General features: G+C 47.9%; 1 protein-coding gene across 1 annotated transcript in view; it reads left to right on the top strand.

The window, feature by feature from the left end:
* The first annotated feature begins 1,500 nt into the window (after positions 1–1,500).
* The window catches only part of LOC112118383 (contactin-2), a 46,478-nt gene continuing 31,128 nt past the window's right edge, over positions 1,501–16,850 (top strand). Inside the window, exon 1 of the mRNA XM_024216664.2 lies at positions 1,501–1,595. The gene's annotated coding sequence lies outside the window, so the exon portion shown is untranslated. The remainder of the gene's footprint in view (positions 1,596–16,850) is intronic.

The following is a 16,850-nucleotide window of genomic DNA, read 5'->3' as shown; positions in this document are numbered from 1 at the left end:
TTTTATTCTCCATATTCATCTTATTTCTGATTTGGGGGAGGATAAATATTTTCAGTTGCTAACAGAAAAAAAAAAAAAAGGTTTGAACCTTAGTTCAACCAGTGAGTGTGTGTGCAGGTCCCCGGGACGCAGCATGCTTTGAAATCCCCCTCGCTCTGGGGTTTCAGTGCCCTCGGGGCACCGTGGAGCAGATTTGCTAACTCACGGGCATCCCTGCCCCATTACACACAGAACGGTTTTACCGTGATAAACGTCTCACCTCCCCCTTGTATCTCTGAAAGCTACAGAGGAGGAAGGATGGGCTCATTGTTAAGGCACTGGGCTGGGAACAGGAGATGTGCATTCAATTCCTAGCTCAGCCACAGCCTCCCTGTAGGACCTTGGGCAAATCATTTAAATGCTCTGTGCCTCAGTCCCCCATCTGCAGCTTGGGATAGTGATCCTTCCCTCCCTATCTCCCAAGGCTGTTGGGAAGATAAATCCATTACTGTCTGTGAGGTGCTCAGACACCCCTGCCAGGGGGGGCAGACATACGTCTAGACAAAAATAAAATTTCCAAGGACGCCTGTCAGCTGAGATCACTACAGCACCTGCTTCTGGTGCAAAGCGGAGACCCCAGCTTCTGTAGGCAGCAGAAACAATCCCGAACCCCAGCCCTCCCGGAACATGAGAGGAAGTTTATGAACTGGGTCCGAGCTTTGACGTTAGCCCTCTCTCTGTAATGGGGCAGAACTGGAACTTGCCCCTCTCCCCCCACATACCTGTGGAAAATTTGGATCTGAATGTATTTAAGAGATGGGCCTGAGATCTACAGTCAATTCCCTTCCTCCCCAACTCCAAGTAAACTTGGCTGCAAGCAGAGTTTCTCCCTCACCAGCAGCATGTCACAAGGTGTTGAGCTGACAAATCAAGGCTTGCATAATTCTGTGCCCTGCTCAGTGGGGTTCCTCAAGATCTCAATCTAAGGGGGTTCCACTGTGTCTATTACCCGGTAATACATTTTGTGAGGCATGACTCTCCCCTGGCAAATTCACCTTCACATCCCAGCCCGGGACACGGAGCCCTTCACTTCCCAGTTCACACCCTGGAATTCTAACCCTTCACTTGCTTCTCCCGCGCACCATGTGCCTCCCTCTGCCCTACTGATGGGGTGAGGAGCCGGAGACAATCAATACAGGGCAGGGGTTTTCTGATCCAGGCTGATGAGAGCAGCAGCAGCTCAGGCTGAGGCAGAGCATGAATTATGTATGATGCTGCAAGTCGCCCTCCCTCTCTGACTGGTCCTTGGACCAAGGCAAATGAGGTAAAGACAGAGAGCGAGCGAGAGACCACTCTCCAGGGACCCAGAGTGTTGGCTGAGAGGGAGCGAGCGAGCAGGGGAGGGCGGGGAGGGAGGAGCACATCCTTATGCAGAGATGCTGCAGTGGCTTTGGGCACACACAGGCAAGCAGCAGCACAAAGCAAGAACTCGCCTGAAGGAGGAGGGCGGGCAGGAGAGAGGAAGGTTGTTGCAGCATCGAGGGCTCTAGGATCTCCCCTGCATACACGCCACGCACACGCGCACACACATCACCACACGTGTCATCCAGCCCAAGGTAAGTGGTCTCTCTCTGCTTCTCTGCGCCTTGATTCGAGGTGGGGGGGAGAATTATCTGGATTTCAGGGAACCATTTCTAAGCCAAGCTAACTTTCAGTGACCCCGGGGTGATGCTCATCTTTTCCAGGGAATATGGCATGGGTAACACCTCCTAGGGCACCTGCAAGCCACCCACCAGCTCCATAAGGGGACGGTCTAAGGCTACAGCGTGGGGCCGGTTTTGTGCGTTTATCAGATGGTGATCATTTTGCAGGAAATGCAGGCACTGGCTGTGCTGGAAAAGGGATGGGGGTGGAGTGCGTGTGTGTGGGAAGGGGGGAATCCAAAGAACATGTCCAGGAATGTGTCAATTCTGGTGGAGGAATAGAGAGACCCTCATCCAGCAATTTAAAAACCAACAGGGATGTAAAGCAGAGGCTGCTTGTGTGGAATAGTGCTGGGTTTTACTGCCCTGCTTTCACGGTGTGGTATTACGCTGGGGGTGGCACTTTAAAGAGACCATTGCTATGATCACAGCTCCTGAATTTCTGATTCAGAGGGCAGAGAGATAGAGAGCGGCTCACCAAGGCAATGCTCCTGCCCACTCTGTAGAACTCTGTAGGCTTGTACTAGGGTGACCAGATGTCCCGATTTTATAGGGACAGTCCTGATTTTTGGATCTTTTTCTTATATAGGCTCCTATTATCCCTCACCCGCTGTCCTGATTTTTCACATTTGCTGTCTGGGCACCCTAGCTTGCACCCAAGGCAGCTTGTAAACATAAGCTGGGAGAGATCTGGAGCAGGGTGCAGGCAGAGGGGTGTGGTGAACCTGAGTTCTCCACTGCACTAAGAGGGGATCAGAAAGACCATGGCCACCAGCGTCCCCCCTCCTGTCCCTGCACCTAATTAGGACCCTCAGGCAGGAGGGCAAAAGTTCAGGCTCTTGTGTGCACAGAGGATACTTGTCCATGCTTCAGGCCGGTGAGGGCTTGTGTAACGTGTCTGGGTACTACAAAGTGCTACAGCTGCACAGGGCACTGGTGGGGCCACAGTGATTTTCAGTGGGGCTTGCCTGAATTAAGTCACTGATAAAAGCCTCAATACTGGGCCTGCAACATCAAGCAGGAGCGAGGACAGAGGGATGGATGACATGCAGGAGATCACAGGCAGCAGGGGCTAAGGCCTCCTTTGCACCCAGGCATTCAGACGGCATCAGTGCCAGGGTGAATGCGATAGTGGCTGAGGCTGTTTCCTGCAGCTTGTGTTTTAGAATGTGGGTCCTACCCCTTCCCCCATTATCCCATCCAGTCCTGTTCCATTGACTTCCCTACAGCTTAAAAGGTTCTCCGGGACTTCAGAATCATGCATTTATTTAATCGGGGGGAGGGGGCGGATCATTTAAAATTAGCTTATTTTTCTTTAAAGAAAGGAACGCTAGTTGATCCCTTGGACAGGAACTAAAACCCTTCCCAGCAGTGTCCTGGGCAATTCCCCTCCCTCGCCAGCCCTGCTTCAGTGCAACTTTGGGCAGGGAACCTCACTTTCTGATGCAACTAGCAAGCATCAGCCAGTGCTACCCAGAGGACAGCAATTTGGAAATGAATCTTTCCTAAATCCAATAAGAGCCACTAATCATTTAGTGACACTGCCTAAGAGCATTGGCGCCTGAGAGCGCGCACACATGCTAGCCCAACACCAGTGCCTCCTTTTGTTTCGACTGGATTCTTCTTCACTTCCTGTCCTAAACAGCAGTGTCCTGTTAATCAGCTTCTAAGAGCCGACCTAGCAGTGGCTGAGAGAGGGTCAGTGAATCAGTAAAGTGCTGGGTGAAAGGTACACTCGCGGTAAGGGAATATTGAACTTCAGTGGAAGTCTCATTGTTGAGTCCTCTCCAGTAAACAAGGCAGGGCAAGAAAAGAGGCCATCTGGACTGTTTCCCTGCTACTCCAATTCAGAGAGGGGCTGGGTTTAAAAACTGGCAAACCTTGACTTGTCAGCTGAGGACTGTGATAGCCAAACTCTGGGTTGGCATCATATCCTCCTCTTCCAAAGAGCCTGCATCGCTTACACACACAACATGCTCATTCTAATCACTGGGCTACCAGCAGTGTTTCAGGTCATGCGTACTTTAAGAGGAGGCTTTTAAAAGACGTCTAAGAAATTCAGGCACACAAGTCCCATTGACTTTCATTGAGCTCCTTAATACCTAAAGCACTTGTGAAAATCTTTTCCCCCAAGGTGCCCTGCATGTTGCAAAGACAGTATTGAGGCTAACTTTTGAAAGTTACCCTCAGGTAAATGTATCATAGTATTCTACAGTAACAGTCCAGCACGCTACATCTTACAACAGCAATGAGGCTGCAGGGCTTGCACCGAGTACTCTAAAATACTCTAGGACTCGGTGATCAGGAGAGTGGGTCTGCTCAGACACTGTCAGCCTGAAAAGCTCACATCGACTTTACAGTGTGGTTTCAGCTTGAGCTGAGCTGGAAAAAACATCCCCTTTTTCCTATGAATTGGTGAAAATCCAAAATTCCTTCCAGCCATGACTTTTATCCCTCACAGACCAAGGGTGGGTTTTCCCAGGCACAGACTCCTGCTCCGTCACAAAGGGCTGTCCTCACAGCGTAAACAACAAGTCCCCCTGTGGCAGAAGCTCACTAGAAATTTGCTGTTAGGTCTAGAGAGTGATAAAGTTACATTTCAGAAGTCTGTTGGTAGAAGTGGGATCTTGCCCCAAAACGATGCAAACACTCAAAGAAATTCAGCTCTGGTGTTTGACCTTATGTGATCCTCCACTCCAGCCTCCAAAGTTGTGTTCACTTCTCGTTGAACACTGGCCTTTGTCTCTCCCAGGAGGAGCTCACAAGGTGAAATGGCCTCTCCCCCCTAGGGCCAGACAGGCACTCTAGGGAACACAGGGATGAGCAGCTGCAGCTCCCAGTGGGGTCTATGGAAGCTAGAGTTGCTCAGCATCAGGACTTTCTAGAGGCAGCATCTCCTAGTAGCAGTGGGGTGAGCTGGAGGAAAAACTCCTGCCCCTGGAGAACTGCAATTATGGCTCACTACTGCACAGCCACTCCCTTTCCCCAGCCTGACAGCCCCACCCTGCCCTGTGGAAACACACCATGGAACACCACACTTATCTATATTCTCTTCAGTCTTCTCTCTCCCTTTTCTTTCCATCTCACTTCTTTATCTTTTAGCGTTTTCTTTATCTTTTCTTTCCTCTCCTTTCTTTCCTTCCCCTCTTCCCTCTTTTTTCTTTTCCTTTCATTTTTTCTTCTCCCCTTCCATTTTCTTGGCCTCTCTCATTTGCTTTTATTCTCTCTCCTTTCCTTCCCTCATTTCTTAATCTGCTACTATTAATTATTTGTATTGTGGTAGTGCCTAGAATTTGGGTCAAAACAGCATTTTTTTGACAGAAAACTGGTTTTGACCAAAATTTTCAGCCACCTCACCTCAGACTTCCATCCCAGCTCGCACTGCAACAGCCACGGGAGAGCAACAAATTGCCACCGGGTGTAGGATCAGGTTACACAGAACAATCGCCTCAGTGGCATGAACGGTTATTCTTTAGCTTTCAAACACAAGACACACACAGCTTCGTTCCAGCCTCTAGCTTCTTATGATTTACAGTGCAGCAGCATCTAGCGCCCCAGTCAGAGTGCGATTGTGCTAGGTACCGTACAAACAAGTCAGACAGAGACAATCCCTGCCCCAGAGAGCTTGTATGCAACATGCCACTCAGAGTTCCCAGGTGTCCAGTTTTCGACTGGAAAGTCCAGTTTTCGGGGGACCTGCACAGTCTCCGGTCAGAAGTATTGACTGGAGACCCAAAGTCCAGTTACCGCAATTCTACTGTCGCCTCCCCAGCCAGCCCAAGGCCCCTTTAACCCCAGAGTGCTGGCCTATAGAGGGGCAGAGCTGGAGACGCCCCCACTGCTAGTCCCGTCTGGGCTGGGGAGGGACATGTCCTCTTTCTCTGCACGGCTGCAGCAAGTTTCCCCACCCCATACAAACTCTTTGCCACTGCTAGACAGAGCAGGAGAGACACTGTCCCCTTCAGCCTCCCCCTTCTCTTTATGGTGAGTTGAGCCTTTGGTGGGTGGGGGCTTCGGGTAAAGGTACCAGCCCCTCGTGCGCTGGGAAGCCCCCCTAGCCAGTCCCAGCAGCTCAAAATTGTTTTGCTTTGCTGGGGGGAGGTGGGGGGCATTGCTAAAGGAAGCCCCTGCAGTTTCAGTCTGAAGCCATTCTATCACAATGGCACGTCAGGGCAGGACATTGTGGAGAACCTAAGGCCGGGGCGCCCTCCGGGTGCTCTGAAGCGTATGCCAACAAAGGCGAGTCAAAGCCAGTTTCCCTTCTCCCCCTTGCCTCACTCATGCATCCCATTTGTAATTGTATCTTGCGAGTCTCTCCACTGCCGCTGGCGAGTCTGTATTTGGCCCATTGGATAGCATACATGTGGCTACGTATTTGATACAGAAAATTCTGACCATAGCTGTAGTGTCCGGTTTTGAGAAATTGGAAAGTTGGCAGCCCTACACTCAGTGTAGTGCTCTGTCCCCCTCTAGCAGCGTCTGGGTCACAGACAGAGGTTGATGCGCCTTGGCTAACAAATATTGTACTTTTAGCTCAGATAGTTGAGGCTAAGAAGCCCTGGGTTCAATTCCCATGGTCAACAACCCACCCAGGGATGCGGTATTAGAAGCTCTCAGTCTACAAGATTCAGACTTGAAGTTTGGAGAGAAGGTTTGGTTGCTAATTCAAGCACTATGAATGTCTTGAGTCTGCAAATTTGGGCTAGAAATCATGCAAGAGCAAACGCTTACATAAGGTTTCTGGCTGTTCTACCTCCAGATATGGTTAAGAATACTGCAAATAGCCTCTCTTATAGTATTTCAGAACTTCCAGCCAGAGATAAGAATCAGAAGTGGGGGGGTGGGGGAGAAACACACACACACCCCTTAACATCTCAGGGCTCATGCTCAGTTCTAGAAGCAGCCATGGGCTTGAAGTTCATCACCTGTTCTGGAACTAAGCAACACTGGGGAGGGGTGATGAGTTCCAGTATGTGGCATTTAGGGGCAGGGAGGGAATTGTTTGAGATCCAGACGTGGGAGAAGATTCAGGGCAGAGGTTATTTTATCTGAGCTGGTTCTAGTGCGTACGTTCCAGTGGAACCTCTGTGGAAAGCACATGTTCAAGATATTGCTGTGACAATCCTGTCAGGAGTCAGGAAGAGGAGATCTGAGACAGCTTCATTCACTCCTCTTTCTTTTTGACCTCAAAGTTTTGAGGATTAGACTCTTGAAGGTACAACCGTAGCTAGTTCCCACCCTCCTGTCTCCTGGCTAGCAGGTAACCCCGCCAGGGGAGCTGGGCTACAGGGTCTGCTGTTTCCAAGGCAACTGTTGTGCCCTGATGAATCACTGGAGGCATCTTTCTGTTTATAACTGGTAGCATTAACCATATCCCATTGTGGGAGAAGGTAAGTAGATAGTAATGGCCTAGGAGTAAAGATCAATGAATTCTCCCAGGATTTTTAGGAAGAGAAAAGGGTTAAATCAAGTAGACCAGTCTATCAGAGTAGACTGGAACTAGGGCATCTTAATGCTATTCTCTATCATGTCAATTAGTATTCAAAGGAATGAAGCCACCACGACCTTTGTCACGTGAGTGAATTCGCAGAGAATTTAGTGATGTGTATTATTATTTCCTCCTCCAATTACAGCAGGTGATCTACAGAACGTAGAGCATTCAATTACTCCACAGCTATGGAGACTATTTCCTACACATGTGCATGTGTACACACACAGCTGAACACAGTGCAGAATCGATACACAACTGAGTACACCGTTCACACCCGTGCAAACATGGGCACCCATGTGAAAACTGACCTTAGATAAACCGAAGCAAGGCCAGTTTTTTAGGTTTTCATATTTCATTGCATACCTGAAGCTTATTCTTTAAGGGAAAAACATTTATTAGCCCCAACTTGTTTTAATAAAGTCTTAATACGTTTTTCAAGTGCTATGTTCATTAAGAACTTGCACCAAGGACTCATTCCCAATAGGCAACTCCCTGCCCTAAGCCACCACTTTAAACCAGTCCCAAGGTTTCCAACACAATTTTGTCTGGCTTTTAGAGACTATGTCGAAAGGCTGCCCCATCTCTGTAAAATGCTTTGAAATTTTTGTTCAAAAAGTAGCAAATCCACCCAGCCACCTGAACACCACGACTGCCACATGCTGCACCTCACAGCCACTTGGAACCTGATGGCAACTACAGGGGCAGATCTTCCCTGAGCCAAATGCACAGGGTTCCATTGCTCTTGCTAAAGCAGAATTAATGTTTGCAATACAGGGTCTATGACATACATATCCTCACGTCTGTTTCCCTGCAGTAGAAGGCAGTTGTGCTACATACACTAGTCAGAATTATTAGTCCACTGAGCAGCTGGCATTTTGCTTGTCCCTTGGGTTGTTTGTTTGATAGAGGTTTCCCTGTAGCCATTCTGTGTAGTTGCGGGCATGATCCCTTTCCTCAACAAACCACTGTGCTACCACCATCCTTGGCAAGTGAGATTTCTAAAACGACCAGAGTCTTTACCGCTCTGCAAACATTATTCCCAGGAGTACTACATCCACGTGGTTGGATTCTTGGGAAGGGCAATTGGCCTTTCTGAATGTGGGATTCTCTGTAGGAATGAAAGCACGTGGCCAGACATGTACCCATCCACCAGTCCAATGCACAAGCAGATTATCTCAAACAACAAAACAACCAGCAGTGTTGTCATATAAGCAAACATACATGCTAAAGACTCAATAATTAACAGGGGGGTTTCAAGGATAGTTTTAGAAACAGGTTAACAGCAGAAGTTCAGAAAGTAACAAAAAAGTACCACAGAGAAATCATATGAGGCAAACAGAGGCAGACAAAAACATTCTAAAAATTATCTACGTCAGTCTTTCTATAAATCAGGGCATCACATGGCAGGTCTATACTGCAAAAAAAACCCGCAGCAGCCAGTCAGCGCTCTAATTAACTGACTTGGGCTTGCGAGGTTCGCAGTACAGGCTAAAAGTAGCAGCACAGACTTTCCCACTCAGGCTGGAGCTTGGGCTCTGAGACCCTTCCCTCTCACCAGGTTCCAGAGCCTGGGCTCTAGTCCAAGCGGGAACGTCTACACTGCTCTTTTTAACCCCACAGCACAAGTCCGAGTCAGTTGACCGAGGCTCTGAGACCCGCCGCTCTGGAGTTTTGAGAGGTGGGGCCAAGGGGGGGGGGGGAGAGTCCCTACAGTGTAGACATACCCTCAGATGTAATATGTTTATCTGCAATGTTTTTCAGCCACCACATGTCTCTGTGTGCTGTATAGTGGTCCAGGCAGAGCGTGGCCCCTGCTAAACGAAAGAAACAAAGCTGGAACACGAGTTATGTGGAAGCCCGTTTGCTTGTTTTTGTAGCTGTTTTCATTACAAGTGTGCCCTGTTTACAACAGACCTATGATCCATATATTTTGACAGCAGTTGTGCGGTCCAGTATTTTACAACCTGGCAGGATGTTTAATGCTGTGGTAAAGGGAGAATTCCCATGCTCTCCAGTGGGATATGGCAGGTGTTTCCATCCTGGAAGGATTATAAAATATCGATCCTGATTCCTGACCCTGATCCAAGACTTGAATTATTTACTTTTGTTATTTATGGTACAATTTATAAAGCTATCGGTCTTACTTCTTAGAGCTGTGTAATCTGGTGGTGGATCCATAATCTGGGAGGGGAAAGGGATAGATTTTTGTGGTAGGCTCTTTTTACACCTCTACCCTGATATATCGTGACCCGATATAACACAAATTTGGATATAACGCGGTAAAGTAGTGCTCCGGGGGGGGAGGCGGGGCTGCGCACTCCAGCGGATCAAAGCAACTTCGATATAACGTGGTTTCACCTATAACACGGTAAGATTTTTTTGCGTTATATCGGGGTAGAGGTGTATTTATTTATTTTCAGGAGGGGCTATTTGACACTTCCAGATGTTAAAAATAGCCCCAGCCATCATGGAGTAGGGAGCCGAAAGTGGAGCGAGGAGGTCAAAGGGCGCTGGAATTGATCACATGGATACAATGATTCCCAATGTGGTATAAATAAAAGTGGGGCGTTAAGTATTGATTTGCTTGAGCCACACTTTGGCTGGAAGGGATGAACACTTTATCCTACTTGTGCATCCACGTGGGGGCGTTGGGTGGTCACCACTTTCCAGTCTCCTGAGTGCTGCCAGGGCTAGCGTTAGGCGAGCGTGGCCAGCTCCCCCACAGTCCAATGCAATGAGCTGATGGTGCTGCAACTAGGTGCTGGCAGAGCTAGGGATGCTGTTGCCCCGGCCGCTGCAGTGAGCTGCGAGTGCTGATGCCGTGACAGGGCCCACATGGTAAGTTTAGAGGCAACGCAAGTAGTGCTGCAGCAGCAGTGCAATCACTGTGCTCTAGAGATGCTGGAGCCCTTTGACGTTACTGAGGCTTTCCAAGGGGCAGGGGGGTGAGAGGGGGTATCTTTCATCACTTCATCACCCTCCAGCAGCTGGGAGAGCAGAGACACTACCTCAGGGCTAGGAAGCTGTTTTTACCCACACATCAAAGGCTTTCTCCTGACACCACCATGGTAATGACGACAGTGAAGAGCAGGTAGTTTGGGGAATTGTCAGTGTGGTGGATGCCCTAAGCTTTAGTCAGAATGTCCCTTTGCTGAGCTGTGCACATATGATAGCTGATGCAAGATTTTAAGAACAAGAGATTTTATTACAAGCATTTGCCAAAAGCCCTTCTCTTGTTTTGGAGAAGATTTTATTTTTCTGGAGATCTAACGGACAGAGCATGGGACAGAGTCAGGACACCTGGATTCCATCCCATCTCTGCTACTGACTCAGCCATGTGCCCTTGGCCACCTCACACAGCCTGTCTGTGCCTCAGCTTCCCCATCTGAAAAATGGAGTTAATAGTCAATACCCCCTGTATGAGGAGCGGGTTGTGAGGTTAAACTCAATCATGTTTCTAAAGGGCCTTGAAACACAGCATGTTGGCATAGTGGGGTCCTGTTACGGGGACCTAATGTTTTAAACTTCAGCACCTACTATCAGGAGCCAAAATTAGCCTAAACAGTCTCAAACACCTAAGTGATGAATTAGTACTTTTTCCTATTTTTAATCAACTTACATTTTCACCACTGAGGGAAGTTATTCAGCGGGGATGGGGAATCAGACAATAAATTATTTAACAACAGTAGACACTGAGATTCAAAAAGTTAAAGCTTCAAAACCATTCAAACAAAACCTGTCAACATGACATGTCAAAATAGACCAAGTAAATATCTTTAAATCAGACTAAGGTCTCAGGCAGCATTTTTCTTACTTTGCCTAGCTGTACATTTAGATCATCATCTATGGAAATATTTTTTCATCATTTGTGTGTACACGGTGAAATCAACATTTGCAGACATTTAGGGATAAAAACCTAATATTTCTAGGCTTGTAAGGATTAAGTGGAGCCAGGCTCAAGGAACCATATTCGGATTCAGATTTCGAACACCCAACACTCCCAGGGCGGGAGGCAGGACTTTGGTTTGGCCAGTTCTAGAGCGTTTTCCATCAACATTTCTCAAAGCATTTTTCAAAGCAGGTCATTATCAGATGGTGAAACTGAGCCACAGGGAGGGGGAGTGAATTGCCCAAGGTCAGCCAGCAGAGTCAGGATTCTAACCCAGGACTCTTCGAACCCAGTGCTCTATCCATTAGGCCACACTGCTTCCACGGTTACAAAGAAACGGTCCCTTTGCAAAACTCAGACCTAGATTCCAAATAGCCCCAAATATTGAAGTGTTGGTTCAAGGTCTCTCTGTAACATTGGGTATTTTGAACTCTTATTAAATTTGTCTCTGAGAGTAGCACCCAGAGATCTCACTCAGGAACAGGGATCCATTATGCCAGGTGCTGTACAAACATGTACAAAGAGACAGTCCTTGCCCCCAAGACCCTACAATCAAGGCCTTGGTCCTGCAAGCTGCTGTATGTGGACAGATCCTGCCTCAGCCAATGCAGCAGTGCACAGGCAGAGGAGTTTGCCTGTATTGAACAACTTGCAGGAGCAGGGCCTAAGCACGGGGAAAGATTGAGAAGTACAGAGACACTGATACAATGCAGCCTTGGGACCTGTGACTTACATAAATGCACTCCCCAACTACTAATTCAAAGCATTTAAAAGAAGCAGGAAAACAGGAGGCATTTTAGAAGACTCTGCCTTCAGCCTGATAACCTTACTAATGTCCTGCTCAGAGCACATCAGAAAGCTCTGCCTGCTACGTATACTAGCATGAGAGAAAGAAGATGGTTATATTTTGTCCCGGGGTGGAAATAAACCTCTCATTGACCTTAGGGTGAGGTGTATAGGTGCATCAAGAGCAGAACCTATGGGGTGCCGAGCACCTGTTTTCACAATGCACAGAACAATCCGCTCCTATAAAATACCAATCTGGAGATGTAAAATCCACCTGTTAAGCCAGACTTTCCAAAAGAGCTCAGCTCCCATTTAAGCAACTAAATAAAAGGCAGATTCCCAATGTGCTGAGAGCTCTTCTCAGAATCTGGCCCACACAAGATTTAAAAATCAGATCTATAGACCCCCATCCATCTCCCTGCTGAAGAAAGATTGTTCCCTATTGCATGTGTGTTCATGATTTGTTCACCCAGTCCAGTTTCACATGTCCCAAGTGATGGGGCTTTTGCCACTTGCCTTGGGGAAAGACTTATCTATTGCTTAGTATATATTTCACTGTCAGGAAGTTTTTCTTAATACAGCCTAAATTCTCCCCTTTTCTCAAGTTCATCCCATTACACCTAGTTATACCCCCATGTGCCGGGCTAAATAGTTCCTTTTCATTCCCCAGCATAGATGACACCTTAGAGGCACTTTGGCAGTCAGGAGATATTGATCTGAAATTGATTCTGATCAACAATCAGTTTCCATTAAGGAATAAACTAATCAATGACCAATAGGACACCCCAGTGCAGCCAAGAAAAAGTAACTAGCGTGTCTTGGAGATAAAAACCACCACGACCACCCAAGCGCCAGCAGCCTGTCCATGAGCTCTGGGCTTGGACATTCCAGAAAGATGACCAAGCCTGACCTTGGCAGAACCAGCTTTCCAGCATGGGGCTGCCAAATGCAGGCAAAGCAGCTGCAGAATCCTGCAGGAGATACCATCGCCAGCTGGGCATCAGCTAAGCAATAAGCATTGGAGCCTCATCTCCACTCGCTTCTATCTGCCCAGCTGCATTACTAACTTACAAAGCCGCTTCTCTTCAATCCAGGCAGCACACACCCCACCACAAGCCAAGTATCTCAGGGCATTGAAATAAATCCAGCAGTACTGGAGTTTCCTTGGGTTCAGGCCACATGGCTCTGTGCTGCATTCATTCATGTAGATCATTTCTGGCAATTAACAAATGCAGTAATATTGTGTGCAGGCCTGTGTGTTAACCAACAGACTCGCCTATGGGTCGGTAAGGGTCCTAGAGCCAGTTAACAATGGTTGTTGGCAATACCATTGCAAGCCTCACGCCTCTGCCCTTTGCATTATGCCCTTTGTAAGGGCCACATCCTCCAAACGGATGTACTTGGGCTAGACCTCTGTACAGAGTCCACAGATTCAAGATCTGGTCCTAAAAGACCAACTCTGCAAGGAAAGTGGCAGAAATGGACATTGGTCTCTGGGGACGCCTGTCTCAAAGGTAGGGTAGTTTCCATTGATATAGATGGCAACTCCATATGTTCAAAATAATTCCAAATCAGTTGTTTTGCATTAAGTTGTAAATACACCTGAGATGAGACTGTGTGACCTGGGGTGGGCAGGGTTTCGGAATGACTCCTTTAAAAAAAATCAGAGCTGGGCCCAACCGAAAACCTCAGACCCAAACCTGCAAACTTTGGAGCTGCCTCCAAATCTGAACTGGGCTGTGGATCCAAATTATGCAGTTGGCACCTCTCTTTACTACAGAGCAAAAGCGGATGACAAAAGCTCAATACTTGGGTTTTAAACATTGGAGCTTTGAGCTCATCTCTAGAAAAGAGCAAGCTAATTCAGGAAGGCAAGCCAGATTCTGACAGTCATTTTTAGGGGGGCAATAAGCCCAGGCCAGTGACTCAGTAGGAACACAACACAGGCCCTCAGGGAGTTCCCCAAACTTGTAGTAGCTCGGAATGCAGCAAAAGCAGAGTGGGGCTGGCATTCAGGGCTGTGCACAGAGATGAAGGACAAATGTTTAACTATCAAAGGAAGACCCACAACACCAGATTCTTACTGGCTTAGGCCTGGTCTACACTAGGACTTTAATTCGGATTTAGCTGCCTTAATCCGAATTAACCCTTCACCCGTCCACACTACAGAGCCAGTTAATTCGAATTAAAGGGCCCTTTAAATCGATTTCTGTACTCCACCTCGACGAACGGAGTAGAGCCTAAATCGATTTTGTTAATTCGAATTAGGGTTAGTGTGGACGCACACCACCGAATTACTGTGTTTAAGTTAATGGGGTAGTGTGGCCGCACACCACCGAATTAATGTGGTTTAAAACCGAATTAAGGTGCTTAGTGTGGCCGCGCACAATCGAATTTATACAACCTGTTTCCCAAATTCGAATTATCTAAATTCGGATTAATCCTGTAGTGTAGACATACCCTTAGATTCCAATCCCTCAAACTCTGCGCATGAACCAGGGGTTCTGACTGGCCTGTTCCAGCAAAGCCCAAAGAGGGATGTTTATGGGGTATTCTGCCTCTGTTTGCCTTTCCAGCAAGAGAACAGGGAGCTGGGCAGCACTGGGGGCAGTCTAACCACTCACCCCCTCTCAGTTTGATATTTTAAATTCCTGTTTCTTTTCTCTTTCATTCACTTCAATTTACCTGTTCTAGCTGCTGCGCTGCACCTCAAGCTCTGTTTGGCAAATGAGTGCCAACATGCAGGGCAGCTGATTTAAAGACTAAACCCCACCCACAGTTAGTGCTAATTAGGGCTAGTAGCCAGCAAAGCTATAGTTAGCTAGACGGGACTTGGTGAGCAATTAGCCTCAGTTAGTCCCAGCTGGGGGTTGTTCTCTGGCCTGTTTCAGACACAGGCTGGTTTGTTTGTTTGTTTATTTTGCTCACACTGCTGAGATTTAATAAGCATGTTTGGTAAAGAAAGCACCTGAGTGCCCAAGCGGTCTGGCTGTGGTTATTTCTTCCCCTCCGCGCGCCATCCCACACCGCACTGATATTAGCCTCCTCTTTTGTTAGGTGTTTCTAGCCACTTCCCAGCCAGTAGGAGGCTCTGGAAAGCCAAAGGAATTTACCAACTTCTGGCCATTATCTTGCAATTATATCCAGGCAGGGGGACCTTTGCAATAACTTCAGTGTGGCTCTAGGCAAGTGCAAGGTTGTGCCTGTGCAGATCCAATTCCACAATCAGGGCCTTTATTTCCAGTGCTTTTCAGAGTTATAGCTGGTTAGAGGGGCTTTGCACCAAAAAGTTTCCAATAGCAGCTGGTCATAGGGTGACCAGAGAGAAAGTGTGACAAATCAGGACATTTGTTTTTTCAAGGGCAGGGTGGCGGGGGTGTAGTTGCACGTACAAGACAAAGTCCCTAATATTAGGACTTCCCCATGGTCACTCTAGTTGGTCACTTTTTCTAGTCGCTGGTTAGAGCAGGCTGGAGCCCTGCCAGAGATGGGGTGAGCATCATTCTTGAGTACTCAAGCCTCAGAGAGCGATGGTTTGATGTTCGCAGCACTATCACCACGCTGGATGTGATTCAACCCCTGGAGGTATTTGAACAGAAGGAGAAGGTAGCTACTGCCCTATGTGCAGTATCCCTTGCCCTGAATGTGCAGTCAGCCTAGAGGCCCCAGATGGGACAGAGCAGATGCTCAACAGCTGTTGTGATTCTTGTGTTGTAGGGGTTACAAAATAACTCCAGACAGCAGGTGTAGTGTGGACAAAATGTTATACAAACCACCTGTACAGCTCTGCCAGTGCCACTCAGTCCTGACCTCATCCCCATTGTTGCTTTGTGATGTTCAACAACCAATCTGGGCCCAAGGTGCTTGAAAGAGATCTTGATTCAGTGACTGCAGTTCCTGCCTCTGCCCCTCATACTTTGTCTGGACAGCTAAAGCACGTATAGTTCCCAACACCACTCTGTCAATGCATCTCAGTCTTCCCACCCTCTGCCTCTTAATGCTATACCAGATCTGCCCACCCCCACTGGAGCTAATCAGGCCAAAGTGTGCAGTGGTTTTGTGATGGAGTAAATGTAAGCTAAGCAGAATGAAAACACCTAGCTTATTTCAGTATTGATTTGACTAGATTTCAACCCTGGTCTCCAAAGGTCATAGGCCAGTGTATTAACTCCCTGCACCAAGTGAACCCTCTTCACAAGTGCACAGTAGATAGAAACTGAGGAGCGTTCCCCTGCCCCCAAAATATTTAACTCTTTGTAGTAGATCTGCCTTGAAATCAGGACTTCAGAGTCAGTGGGAACCGGGCAGCTTTGGGAGCGGATGGTAAGACCCAACATATTGGTCCAGCCTTCTTAGCACTTCCGCTGAGCCACAGCCCATCATGCAATAATAAAATGAATCCTGAAAGTACAGCCTATAACTCCAGCACCAGACCTCCCCAGGTGCAGCTACTGCAGCCCCAGAGGCACGGCCAGTAGAGAACGAGCTACTGGTTGTAAGCACCATCTGCTCCCCTCATAATCCCGCAGAGAAAGAGCCTCCCAGGGCTACGCTCCTTCCTTTAAAAACACTGTACCCAGCAGCATTTTCAACTGGGCTTGTGCAATTACCGCACAGCGAGGAGAGAGCCTGCTCAGAAAAATCTTAGCGCAATCCACATACTGTTGCTCAACCCACCCACATCTTCCGGCTCTTCTGGGTCACTTCAGGGTATAGCTGCAGCTGACAGATTCTAGGGTGGAAGAATGGACCCCTCGCAAAGCTCTCAAAGCTGGGATAACAAGCCACTTTGCCATTCTGCCTGAGCCATGGGAGCTCAGATTTGCCCCCCAGGGGTCGGGATGATCTGGAGAGGCTGTGCTGAGGGCCATGGCTGTGCCATGGATAGGGCCTTTGTTTTCGGGGGGGGGGTTGGTTTAAAATTTCCTGTTAATTTATCAGGGTGTATTTTAAAGAAATTAATTGGGTGTAAAGTGGCAAAAAAACAAAAATGAAGGGCCGG

Source organism: Terrapene carolina, unplaced genomic scaffold, assembly GCF_002925995.2.
Source record: "Terrapene carolina triunguis isolate 2854851 unplaced genomic scaffold, T_m_triunguis-2.0 Scaffold198, whole genome shotgun sequence".
NCBI lineage: Eukaryota > Metazoa > Chordata > Testudines > Emydidae > Terrapene > Terrapene triunguis.
The sequence above is the reverse complement of the archived record's forward strand: the minus strand, read 5'-3'. Positions and strand labels throughout refer to the sequence as shown.